Source organism: Aptenodytes patagonicus, chromosome 3, assembly GCF_965638725.1.
Source record: "Aptenodytes patagonicus chromosome 3, bAptPat1.pri.cur, whole genome shotgun sequence".
In the NCBI taxonomy this organism is placed as follows: Eukaryota; Metazoa; Chordata; class Aves; order Sphenisciformes; family Spheniscidae; genus Aptenodytes; species Aptenodytes patagonicus.
Genome location: NC_134951.1, coordinates 85,461,483 through 85,475,804, shown reverse-complemented (window position 1 = coordinate 85,475,804; position 14,322 = coordinate 85,461,483).

Below are 14,322 nucleotides of genomic sequence, written 5' to 3'. Positions count from 1 at the left end.
GGAGGGAGCAGGCAACTCAGGCCAACCGATTTCTTAATATTCATGACATCCTCCCAAGTTACTGAAGGACTGGAAAGCACCTCAGATATCTTCATAAATCCCTAGTACCATCCTCCTGCTTTCTCATTCTTTGTCGTCACTGGCCGATGGAACAGCTACATTGAGTAGTGAGCCTGGCCCGTCACTAAGATTTGTCTCTGCCTAAGATTTCTAAAACATACCCGTATTAGTCTTCCTAATCGTTGACTTCACATCCTCACTACTGTAGTGCTTGCCTGAGAATGTGCGGATGGGCAACGTAGCAGGCGTCCAGGCATTTCTGAGGCAACAGGAAAAAACATACTCTCTCCTGTGACCTTCACGCGCCTTGCTTGTTCACAGGTATTTTTCTGACTCTGCTAAGCCAAGAGCCAGTCTTGCCACTGGTACTGTTGTTTCTGCCTGATTAGAGTCATAAAGGAAATATTTCTCTGGACGGTGATACAAACCACTCGTAACAATCCTGGGAAACCTGGTTGTTGAAAATAGATTTACTTTTTAAGAAATAAACTATAGGGATTAAAAATCCTCCTCATTTTATTCTCCAATTCAGGAAATGCCATGAGATGACACAAGGATTTTCATTTGTTAATGCCTGGAAAGAGGAAAGCTGGTTCCATTTCAGACACCATCAGATAATACCTTTGCCAGAGGATGTTATTACAGTTTTAGGCTAAATATATAATATAAATAACCTGTCTTCTGCTGTACAAAAAATGTCTACTGGCTGGAAGCAATTATTGTGAGATAATACATGGAAGTTTGCCAGCTGGGCTTGTTAGGTTTTCTAACTCTACATTCATAATTTACATTAGTGCATAGCACTATCTCCCAGCACAGCCAAGGTTCTATTACTCTATTTATGAACCGACTTTACATATCAGTGGTAAAATTATAGGGCTCAAGTAAACCATGCAGTGAACTAATCTAAACCAAATCCTTAGAAGAGATTCTTTTCCATGCAGGAAATAAGCACCACCTTTAAATGGACCACATTCAATGTGAGTGAATTATTATTCCAATTATTTGGCCAGCTTTACAACTTGCCAGTGGCTCAATGCCAGCATTTTACTTGACAGGCTAATAAAAATTTGATTATCAAAGCCACCAGGTCAGCTGCACACAGAATGGCAGTCGGGGGCGGAGAGCGAGCTGCAGCAGCCACCGCCACAACAGCCACCTTGGTCAGACACAAGGCCATATAATTACACTTTTCTGTTACGTCATGTCCTGCGGTCAGTAATAAAATTAACCAACAATACTCCCAAGAGCTATCTGGGCCAAAGAACATGTGGACGTGGACCCAGTTTTCCCTCCGCCAGTGACCTGCGAAGAAGGGATAAGTGTGGGGAAGAGTGTCCTGCCGAGCCTGCCCCGGGGACAAGGGACCTTCCTGGGGACAGCGGTCATCCCTCCTGTGCCCACAAGTGTTTAAAAGGGAAGGGAGGACAGAGGTGCACAGGGAAGGGGAGGGGACATAAAATTTTGACAGATATTTGCATTCCTGGGTCAGCAAGCAATAAAAGCCATGATCCAGGCTGGGGGTGAAATCCTAGGAAAGCCATTGACAACATTTCACGGGCAGATTGTAGGACCAGATTTCTGCGTAGAAAATAGACCTTTACCATATAACAGCTTGTCAGCAACCTCAATGTACAAGAGACCGTGCCTACGGAGAAACTCTGGGAGGGTTGTTATAAGGTTGCCTGTATTTTCTTGGTGTGATCACAGAGAACTGGAAAAATCTCTTTGGGAACAAATGTCTGGATGGAGATAAGGCTGCATTGGCGGTTCATAGCTCCTGTGTGATTTGCTATTGAAAAGGCTAAACATGGCTCCATTCAAAATGTTAAAGTTAGCCCCTGGGAGACATTCTCCCGGTGAAACGAAAGCTGTGGAAACTGTGCAGACGCCTGCTTTTAAATGGTTGGGTGAGAATGAAAGTTTTGCTTCCCTTTTCACTTTTATTTCCTTATTCCTTACATGATACTTATTTTTAGAGTGAAAAAGGAACAGGAGCGAAAATGCTCACTTGGCTTATTGAAGTCGGACCAAATGCTTTGTCTGCAGAGCAGAGACGGGACTTTGGGGTGGGGGAAAGTTGTTGCAAGGCTCTGTCAGCAAGTCGGCTGCTGTGCTGCAGGCGCGACTTGTGCTGACCATCAGGGTGTGGGCAGAAGTCTGGCACCTGGAAGAGCAGCGCTGTTTAGAAGGAAGGTGCTCTGTTTTGTGCTCCCCATCCATCTGACATGTGCCAAAAGACTGTGCAAAAGCAGGATTTGTACTAAATAACTTTTGGCCCCCAATTCAAAGCCTGTAAGTTAGGATATTCGTCTGTCTTACAGACAGACCATGGCAGGAGATCAGTCTTCACAAGGTCTTTTGACAGCCTTAAAAACTGAGTCACCTTCTGGAGGCTCCCATCTCTCCCCAGTGACTACAGGAGATCACCCTCCTCAGCTGAGCACCCCAAGCTGTGGGAGACGACTCTGGCCCATACAAATGGCCACACAAACACAGCTGCTGTGATTCAGCCCTTGGGAAAATGATCAGAAAGGGAGGAGGTAGTGCGCATGGTTCGGCAGAAGGCAAGAGGGAAAAGCAAGAGGAACAGGGAAGCTAAAAGAGGAAAAGGGGAAGAAATAGAAAGAAATGAAGATGAGTGGTAAAAGGGAAAGCAACCGCCAAAGGGAAACAGCAAAGAGACTAAGGGTAAAAAAAAGTGTCTGAGAGAAGAGATCAAGCAGAGGGAAGTCAAAAGCAGACAAGCGAGAAGCCTGAGCATCACGTGGAGAAGCCCTCGCCCCCAAACCCTGACAAAGGAGCAGCTGCTGCCTGCAGCAGCGGGAGTCACTGGCTCAGCCACCCCCGGGGGCTGGAGGGAGCCCTGCGTGAAGGGCACTGCAGCTTGCTCCGTCCAGGCCACTCCTGCGATGGCCCCTTCTGCCGTTCGTGTTAACAGCAGAAATTTAGCACTTGGGAGTCCGCAGACGGAGAATGAGATAGTCTTTTCATCCTGACAAGTGTACAGCACTGTTTAACGGACACAAGGCAGGGTTTCTGAGGCGTGGTACCAGCAGGAGGAATTTTTCAGTTTTCTGTTTTCATTCTCTTTTAGACATGAAAATGTTGGCAAATTATCGAGGGCTTTTTCCTTGCTCTGCTGCCAAAATTATCACAGCATGACCAAGGCACGGTAAGCGCAGAGAAGCCTCCAAACACATTCTGTGGGTGCTGGGAATCTCTGAAAACACTTTCGGTTTAATTGTTAAATGTCTTTCGCATCTACCGTGTACTTGGAAAGTTACACAAATGTGTATGTTATGCAAACCCAGTGATTAAAAATCACTTACTAGTTCAAAACAGTAAATATACTGCTGACTGGCAAAGTTAAATATGGTTAATAAAAAAGAATGTGGGAGACATTAGCCAGTGTAATTGCTTTAATAGAGTCTATTATCTTTAATGGAGTTTTTACAAATATGCACACGCACACATGTGCACACACAGAAGACACCGACTTAGAAATACAACTCTAGTAGAGCCCTTAAGCCACAACATAACTATTAAGACCATTGATAAAAGGACTGCACTTGCAGCTGGATTACAAAGTACTGTAAAACATAGTGAGATGCACTTTCCCTTTGAGAAACCTTCCTGATCACCGTTTAATACTGTGAGGAAGTGTTGCCTGAAGGGTGAGCCAGCACATCTGGGATGTGAGCATCCAGGCTGTGGTCGCATGGCGCTGCAGTATAACGTGCCGCAGAGCTACAACGAGGGAGGGAGAGAGGAAATTCTCACAATTGCCTATTTCCCCGCGCCGCATTAAGCAACTGAGTGATCACAGGCCACGACTGAATTACAGGAGTGAGTCATGGAGTTCAAAACAAGAGCATCCACTAATTGTTTCATGGAAGAGGCTCGGGGAAGACTGAAGAAGGATTTTGTAGGATATTCTTTTCCTCATTGTGAGCTTTGTAGTCTTTTGTAGCAAAGCCAGCCGTTCTGATCTGAGAGTTTATTTTACAACTCGTAGCTCAGGGAGGGCTGTGTTCCAGGGCAGGGCATCCCTCACGGGCAGCGTTTTCTGCTGTGAGCCTGGAAGAGCTTTGAAGCTGTCCAGAAGGAGCTCTCAGACACCACCTGATGGCAAACGGGAGGAGGGGATAAACGGCCTTATTCCTAGTCTAGCTGTCCCATCAGCTCTGTGCAAATGTTTTGGTCAGTTTGGTTAAGATTTGTTCACCTACATTTCAGGTGTTCAAGGCGAGAAGATGGTATTGTCATTATTATTTGACAAATATCTCTACCCCCAAGCCTCTGGACTTAATAGACTGTGGATAAGAAGTCCCAATGATCAGCCCCTGAGCCTTGCTCAGTGGGCTGTAGACCCAGGTACAAGATGGGGAAGAGCTCCTGGCTTCTGGTGGAGGTTTACTTTATGGGGGCTGGATGTTACATCCTGGGTAATGAACAGGAATGAACGGGGGTCTGGGAGGCACGTGGATCCAGGGCGCTACTTCGCCACAGCCTTCCTGTATCTTTATCCCAAGTGCGTAGCAGTGTCAGCTCCCTTTCCCTCATGTAAAGACAATGCATCAGTGATCCTGAGATGCTGATACACCCTGGGCACGGGCACCGAGGATGTATGCGAGAGGGATGCATGCAGTCGCAGGCCCAGGGGTTGCACGAACGGCTGGGGACACGCTGCAGGTTAGAAGGAGGAGCGAAAGGGCATTCGTCCACCGGCAGCTCACTCTGGCGAGGGTGTCAGTGAAGATGGGGATGGCTTCCAACAGTGCTTATTGCCACAGGGTTACAAGCAGACTGCAAGTTTATGGCTGTGGGACTGCCTTGTGGCTGTGCTTTTGCCCTTCCCTCCCCCTTGCTGACCACTACCCCCAGCAAGCTGCTGAGTTTGGGTCACACACAACCCGCTTGCATTTATGGTGCCGATTCTCTTGATCTCTTGGCCTATGTCTTGGACAGAGAATCAGTTTGTTACTCCTTCTGGGTAACCCAGCTCCTCCAGAAATGCTCTAATCCCTGATTTGCCTGAATTGTGTCTTGCCCCTCTTCCACAGCTTCACCTCTACGTGTGCTCCAGATTATTGGGATCCAATTTCCTCCAAAACAGTCCAGGTTCCAACATGCACTAGTGGTATAGAAACCTCTTTGCCAAATATTCATCTTAGTGCACACTGGGTTACCATGTACTTAATTTCTCTAGGTAATTCAGATTCTTGGTCTCCGATTGCTGTCCTGTTGGTAGCCCTGAGCTTTCCCTTCCTCCTGTTCTCTCTGTCCTCTGAGGCGTGGAGTCTCCTCTCATTCTTGCCACCAGCTTTCTGCTTCTGGTTCCATAAACCTGCCTAAGACGGGAAGGGACCACAGCCTACCTGCTGGACTGTTGTTTTCTGAGCTAGGGCTTACTCAGTATCTCAGTAGGCTTCCTGGCAAATCAAGGATAACCAAGGTTCAGTGACTCATTGGTCTGGAGTCATGTTCTCTTCAAATTTCAGTCCCAACCTGGAGACAAAAACATCAATAGAGAAAGCAGATGAATCAAAATGGGATTTGCAGTTTGATAGAGAAAAGACCTGTGAAGGCAGATTCACTTGGAAGAAACTCAGTCGGCTGGTTCAGAGGCAGGCAGGAAAGGCTTTATGCAGATACAGTGGTTTCTTCCCATTAAGATGATATGGGCACGCAAGACTTAATGTCCAAGGGCTAATCTCATCCTTGCTCTTTTCTGAGTGAGGAAATTAAACAGTGGCTGCTTCTGGACCTGTCCTCCTCTCAGGTCTCACTTGTGGGGAAAGGCCCCTGCTGTTGGCAGGAGCTGGGCTCATTTGCATTTTTCTTCTATCTGAATTTTTATAAAAAATGAAGACAAACTTTTTTCCATTGCTAAAAATGTGGAAAATTTAGCAGGCTGGGAAGGTGAACAAAAATTAGAAAATCTTGCCAAAAAATGGAAATTTTCCATGGTTTACACTTGGATTTAATCCAAAATCCATTTGGAGTAAAAGTACTTGCCAAATTATTATCAGAAAAGCGAGAGGTAGCAAAAAGATCTGCCAGGATTCAGAAGGAGCCCAAGTTAGTGGAAAATTATCACGTCTGGGGACCACCTACTAGAATAGTAACACTTACGGTCTTATATTTAAAACAACGGCTTGGTCTCAGCTGTCTAAAAAAACTCATTGCATTACTGCCAAGTCATTAGCTTACAAAGCTCCAGGCCCTGTCTACACACAAGCCTGCCATCAGTTTAACTAAAATCGCTATTTAATCCATTTAGAGCAATCAGCACAACCCTTTTTTTGGGTAACTAAATTAACGTAAATCAATACAAGCCTGTTAAAAACAGAGACAAACAATTTAAGGACATCGACATCAAAACCTGTGTTAGCTCACACGGTGTGAGTTTTGTGGCGAGGCGAGAGCTCAGGCCAAGCCTGGGGGATGCTGTGATGGTCCTATTTGCGCCATAGAGCTGTGCCTAAAGCACGCCCAGCCATAGCCTCGTGTTGAGGTGCCCAAGTGCTCTCTCCTGCACGTTGCTACCTCTGTGGTCCAAATCCCCACCGCTTCTCGGGGCCGTGCCCCGCTGTGTTTAGGAGCTGCGGCCACCCTTACCCTGTCCTCTTCCCAGCCCCAAGCACTGTATGAGAAACCCCATCAGTTTGCTGGGCTGCCTCCACACAAACACACCTCTCAGGAGACGTCCTGCATCCCCCTCCTGAGAAGAAGGAGGAAAACACCAGAGGCAGCAGTGGGCCCACAGCGCAGGCTGTTGTCCCCAGGGCGTGCAGAGTCCTGGTTGCTGTCGCTGTGCTCAGCCCCTGCGGGGGCTGCCCAGCTGTGCAGCGCACACCCACGGTGGAGTGGGAGAGCAAAGATCCCAGAGGGGCGACCCTCCCACCAAAAGCAGTGCTCACCTGAACAGAGCCTGGGCCTGAAAGGGGCTCAGGGGTTTCCTCAGCTCAGTTCAGTTTGTGGAGTCAGTAACCTGCAGTGGATCTCACGCTCTCCAAGTGCTTGCCCAGCCTCCCCTTGAGGCCGCTTCAGCTTTTGGCACACACAGCATCCACGGGTGAGGGGTTCCCCGGGTCTCCATCCACTGCACGAGGCACCAGCTCCTGGTGCTTGCTCTGAGCCTGGCTATGGCCAGCTGCAGTTGATGGCCTCTAATTCTTATCTTGGCAGAAACAGTGAACGGTTGTTCCACGTCCACCTTCTTTATGGCACACATGACTCTGTAGACCTCTATTATACCCTCCCTAACGTCATTTTTCTCCAGGTTGAAGGATTCCAGCTCACTGGACTTCCATAGTTTCCTTTCACAGAGAAAGTATTCCCCACCTTTGGTCACCTTTCTGCCCTTCTATGGACTTTTTCCACTTCTGCTATATCCTTTTTGTGATGAGGGATCAGAGTTGGACTCAGAAGCAGGTGACTCAGGGATTCATACGATGACATTTATACAGCATATCCTTCGTCTTTATTTCTGGTCCTTTCTTAATAATTCAAAACATTTGACTGGCTTTTTTGCTTGCTGACAAGCATTGAGTTGATATTTTCATGGAAAAAGCCCAATATTTTGATCTTGAAGGGGGTACACAGAGATTAATCTCCCTATGTGCATCACTTCACATCTACCTACACTCAGTCTGTTTCCCCATCCCGTCACTCTGCAGTCTCGTAATGCTCTTCTGCATTTTTTTCAGTCAACTGTTGTCTTTACTACAGTGATTAACTCATTGTGAGCAAACTCTCTCACTTCACAGCTCACCTCCTTTTACATGTCTTTACGGGTACGCTCCGTGTGCGTGCACAGGGCAGGGGGGAAGGAAGCGCCCAGGAAGTAAGGCAAAAATACAAGTATGTACCCATATACCAGTTATTTGGTTTCCAGATGCTGCGTCAGCAAACCCCCGTGGTGAGACCCTACAGCGAAATGCAATTCCCAAAAGCAAAGGAGACCGGAATCAGAAAAGAAGCAGGGCCACAGATGGCCCAGAGAAAGGCTGCTGAGGTGCGGAGACACCTCTGTAGCTGCCTATCTCCGGCTTTTCCTGCTGCCCGGAGGGAACGTCGAGTTCAGCTCAGAGCTCCTGATGACTTCAGGGAGAGCTTTGACCTGAGGCAGAGCTGCAGGATGTAGCTGCTGAGTTTCGGCAGGTGAGGGATGCCACTAACTTCCCCACCAGAGCTAGGGATTTCAAAGTGTTTTTACTGAAGACACCACCTGGCATCTCACCTGAGTTTATCCAAAAGACTGAGAGGACGCCAACTCTCTCCTACCTTTATACACGGTGCAAGTTGGGTCCTATACATTCAGAGGTTCATAGGAAATCTCAGTCTTTGTTAAGCTGTGGCGGAAAAAGATGGAAATACCTCCAAAACCTGTGATCTTCCAGATGCTCAGATACGGCTGTGACAATATAACGTAAAACAGGGCTAATTTTGTATTGCAGAGTGCCTGGGTAGCAATAGCTGTCTGCAGCCACGTGCCCAGACACACCAGGCTTGCCCAATCGTTTCCAGTGTGCCAGCCCACCACCCTGGAGTTGGGTGTAGGACAAGCAGGAACTGCGGGTGTAAGAACAGGAGATCTGTGTGCTCTGCAATGGCTTTCAGTCTCAGGGTGGGTGTCCTGTGGAAGGTACTCGGTAGAATGGGCCCTGTAGGAGAAGGGCCCTGAAACAACCCTTGAATGACCTCTAGAAGAGTAAGTAAGTCTCCATGGTGACAGCGCCACCATTTCTGAAGTCTATTTATGCAATTTTATTAGCGATTGGTAACAATGCCTTTCCACAGGGGGAATCCAAGTAACAACTCAGGCTGCGTTACCCCTTTAAAAGCCCACTGTGGTGTTTCATGATGCTCCCCACTATGGCACCTGCCAGGTCTCTCCTGGCCTGAGGCAGCCCTGAGCAGCACAGGGCAAAGGGAGAGCTGCCGGGCAGGGACGACGAGAGGGACCGACTCACCTTTAGCATCAACTGGGCAATGTCCCAGGGGTTAAACACCAACCCCAGCCCCATTCTGTTCACGGAGCGCAGCACAGCCGCTTCTTTTATGCTACAGACACAAAGTCTCGTGGGTTTGAAGCCACTTGTGCTTTCCACCTGAGGGTTTTCTGTGGCAATCGCAGTCATCGCAGGGAAGTACACAGGCACATTCACACATGCAGAAGCGTTTGAATTTATACCAGGAGTTCAATAGCTGAAAAAGGCTTGCATTTTCTTGTATGGGTAGCATGATTATAATATAAATTAAGGAATTTAGGACTCAAGTCTACGAATCCTTATTAGCACCAGTACCCCTTAAACGTCCTAGTTCAAATAAGAGTGTAATTCACAAGTCTGTAAGAACACACCTAGTCAAATTTCTCATGGCTTTTTATTTATTTGTCCGCAAAACACCGTACACACATATGATGAGATATAAAAGAAACATATGCTCTTCCCTGCTATCCCCAAAATTTCCAAATAGCAGAAGGCGCTGAGTATAAGTTATTACTATCAGAGGCCTACCTATGTCTAAAAATGAAGCTTACATTGCAACACTAATTGTGTTTATAAGAACTTAAAAAGAAAACAACAAATAACTTGTAACTGAAAAACCCCCGAGCTTGTTTTGAGTATTTCTAGAGCTGGACACTAGGTGGCAGAACAAATATACGTTCTCTAATAATTGACAAACACGAATCCTTTTAGTAAGAAGGCAGGCCCAGAAAAAGTTGAAGTATAGCATATATCTAAAATGAATGGAAAGCTTATAGCTGCCCTGCTTTTCCTGATCAGGCTCTGCTAAGCTTGGGTTTAAACCTTTTATGTTCTTTAGTCATAAACTCGGGTCTCTCGCCACAGATGCCCATGGCTCCCCTTTCCGCATACAACACATTTTAAAGCAGGACGCAGGCAAACTGTACCCAACATTTAATAGACGATAAAAGTTTTTACAGAGAGGTAAGAACCTCAAATGAGCCCAAGTGATTTAGGAACACCGGTGTAACTGCAAAGCGGTAGGACACCGCACAGGTAGCTCAAATTAGGAAATAAGAATCAAAACTATTTGCTAATTATTGCTTTGCTCCTGTAAAGCAACATTTCCTCAACAGCGTATCAACTAGGAGCCACCGTGGGTAAAGGCTGAGCTGAAAAGGCTGGAAAAAAGGTCTGGGAAGAAGGCAAAGGCAACGATTTGCACCACAAGGTGTCGGCTCGCAGCCAGCCCGGCTGCCCGCCCCACCAGGGCCCCTCTCCGCACGCTGCCGGCGGGAGGGGAGCAGGTGCCGCTCCGGGCTGGGGGGCCGGCAGCGCAAATGCACACGCAGCTCAAAAAACAGGGAATGGATTAGAAAAACGGGTTCCACTGAGAAAATAGGATTTTACAAAGGCCGGCTGGAAGTTCAGCATCAGCGTTTCTGACGCTGTTACCTGCCCACTGGGCACACACACGTGGTAGGTGACAGACCTGCACGTGCGAGTGGCCTTCGCGCTTCAGCCCCATAAAGGGCTTGGAGCAGCTTCTTGCCTTGGCTGACTCTGGAGAGCGGAAGGAGCTCAGGTTCGCAGCAGTGGAAGCTGGGCTGGAAGCTGAAGGGGCCAAGTCTAACTCCAGGCTCCTGACTGATTTGCTATATGACCTTGCACCACTTCATCTTACTCATTTTCCCTCACAGCCCTGTCATCTCCTGTCCGTCACCTTCCCCTGTAGGGGTGAGGTACACAAAGCAACGTGTACCTACCAACAGTCCTTGCTGCAAGAAGAGAAACACCCCCCCCCACCTCCTAAAATGAGACTGCCAGCACTTAACAATATTCCTGTGACATTGAAACACCCAGGACTCTCTATTCAAGTGCATCCTTCGCCCATCTGGCTCCTGTCCCCAAGCATGTAAAAGCTCATTTTTACAAAAAACTGGGCTATTCCCAGATCAGTTTTGTCAGCTCTTCTTGCTGGAGACATGAAAGGAGAGGACCTTAAGGAAGAATTAAATAGAAGTGGTAGGACCCTTCTGGATTAAAAGGGACTTGCAAGCCTGCAGGAAAGCACAGGGCTGTGGGAGAAGTGCCCAAAGATAGATGATGTCCCATGAAACCTGCACTGCACCAGTAGCTGAGAGACAGTTTATGGTGGGCTCAAGAAGTCATCTGACCTGTTGTGGCAGCGGAGGAGCAGAGCCTGCACAACAACCCCTTTATTTGGGAGGAGTAAACATCTGCACGGCATGAAAACACCACCACTAGAAAAAAAGAGGATGAACCCACATGTCACTGGTCTGCAAAATCCAATAGCGGAGGCTCAGAGTTCAGCCCCTGGGTGGCCGGAGGGACACCAGAGGCAGCCTGCCTGGCCTGTGGGAGGAGCTGAGAAAGGAGCCATCACATCACTTTTGGCCAGTGTTCAGGGAGGCACCGACTGGCTCCAGAAGAAGTCATAGGTAGGTCTCTTCTGCTACGTTCTGCAAATAGGCCTTTCAAAGGGATAAAGGGTCAGGTAAAAAGAGGTAGAGGTGGTGGGAAATAATACTCCTCAAAGACAACCTTCCTCAGAACTGGAGAAGAAACTTCTTTCATGTTTGTAGGCAATTTACCTTGGCTCATGATGATTGCAAACCTCAGAATAACTAAGGTTTGCTCACCTGCAAAAGCAACACGAGATCTGCCCACCCATCCATCCCGACACGCGGCGCCATGGCTGCCGTAGGACACACGCACCAGGCCTTTTGAGTGCAGGAATACCAGACCTCCCCCCTCACAGCCAGAACACTGCTTCCAAATGTGGAGGTGCAAGTAGACAAACCTGCGTAAGAAACCAACCGATTCCTCTTCCTGCATGGAGACGTTTTACCCCAGGATGCCAGCTAAACACGGGAAGGACCGAACATGGGATGGACATGGGCAATGGCTCAAAAGAACGGTACAGCCTAAGAAAGGATAAGTAAAGAAAGGGAAGAAGCAGAGAGGGGGTTGAAGCAGCAGTGACAGCGAAACGGACACGTAAACAGCACACAAGGGGAAAACAGTGGTCACCGTAAGCATTCCTTTATGTTAAAAACTGTATCTAACCATGTCTCTAACAGCTGCAAATGGTGGTAGTTCACCCATCAAAGATTGTGGCTACCAATACGGGAGTGAAGGGAACGTGTACGGCAAGTTGGGTGGTGTGGGAACTAAGAGCTAGTTGTTGATTTGTGACGGCATGGCTGGAAGCCCGCAAACCCTGCTCAGTCCAGGACCTGCAGGTTCTCAGCTGCTCAGAAAATCAAGTTCCCCTTATTTATGACCCAAGGAGAGATGGATGCTTTGGGAACCTTGTGGTCATTTTAAATTCAGTTCCTACGGTCAACTCCAAGTCTCTTTTATAGCTGGGTCACCTGGTTTCGAAGTGTTGTTTCCAACTTCTTGCAGGGCTGTCTTCCTGTCCCACGTCCTCCCCAGTCCCACCCTACTCACTTGTGCACTCGCTGTCCTGCAGCTCAGCCTGCTCTTCCTCCATGCTGTCCCAGTCCTTGCCACTCTTCCCCCCTTTGTCTCTACCTCACTTCCTTCCATTTTGCCTCTCCACTGCCTTCGCCCTTCCCAACTAACCCTTTACTGTCACACCCCAGACTTTCTGAAGTTTTGACAAGTTTCTTTTCCGAAATGGGAAGCGGTAAACCAACCTACTACCACACAGAGTCTTCTGGTAAAAATCCTGTCACTTCATCTCCCCTCCTTCCTACCATCTTCCTTTTGTTTGTCTTGGCTACTCTTTTGCCTACTCTTACGTTGCGAACTCTTTGAGAGCAGTGCCAGAATCCGCTCCATAGAATTCCATAAGGCACCTAATATGCTAAATATTATAAAAGGTCCTATTTTAATTTTTTTGCTTTCGGTTTTCAATGAACTCACTGAAAATCCAAGTAAGCAGGACTCTAAGTAGACAGACACACGTGTCCTGTCAACAGGAAGTTTCTCTTGCATAACTTCTCTGGAAGCTAAATGTGGTTGGGTTTATTTTCCTCACTGCAAATTAATAGTCAGGACAAAAGTGAACCCATAAAGAAAAATCATTTCTGAGAAAGGAGATTCTGGAAAGGCAGATGATTTTTAGCACGCAGAGCTGCCCTCATGAAACATCTGCTATGACGTAGTCCTGTTCTGGCCGTAGACCAAGCATATCAATAGCTCCACAGAGTAATGGGATAAGAAATGGGAAAATTGCCATTGCTTGTTTAGCAGCTTGTTTTGCTGATAAATGTCTGTCACTTTTCAAATAGCTACGGTGTAATTGTTTTTTGGGGAAAATATTTCCTTGAGCAGGAGGTTTGCAGGCCATTAGCTGTTTCCCATCTGTGCTGGTGTTTTAATACACCACACATACACTTTGCTCCCTATTAGAAATTATTCACAGCTTTAGATTATGGACAGGCAGCCTGAAGTTTAGAAATCACATCTGCCATTAAAAAGTTTTCTCTAGCCTTACAGAAAATTTAAATCTCAAAATCATTAGAACCAATATGTATTTTTTGAAAGAACCTCTAAAGACTGCTAGAAAAAAGTACGCGTCTTAGACATCTGTAATTTTAAAATAATGAATGACTGTACAAAAGCAGGAGCTGTTTGACTAAAGCGGTGGCCACTGTGTGCTCGTTCCGTGGCTAGAGGCAGAACGTCACTCAGCCAGGCACTGCCACGTGCTGGAGTTCATCTCATCCTTTTTCAAACTGTGCCACGAAAATTTTTAAATTCCACCTGATAGCTGCTAGGACAGACAAGAGACAGACCTCTTTAGTATCACACAATACCTCTAGGAACTATCTGCTTTCGCTTCAGACATTCACTCAACATGCAATTACTTGCAGTAGATTTAGCTGTGCCAAAAGACGCAGAACTGTACTCTTGCCTGCATCAACTGAAGTACTAGATGCATACATTTCTGTGGGGAAAAAAAACCCCAAACCTCAAAACCATTCCTTATTAATAAGTATCCTTCTCCTTTCTTTCCCCTCCTCCCATCAGAAAAAAAGCAGAGAAAAAACATGGAGAGATGTAAAAATGTGGGTACCATTGCAGGTTTATTCCAGCGATAAACTCGTTTTGTCATCTGAATCCTTTGCATTTTTTTAATTCAAGAGGATCACATAAAGTTTCTATCCTAACTAGTTTTTAGACTTCACAGAATAAAGTTAGGGAGAAAAAGAAAAGAGATTCAGGATTAGAAAGTGCCCCTCAAAGTATGAATATAGGAATGGAGTGAAATTTCCAAGTCAAGTCCTGC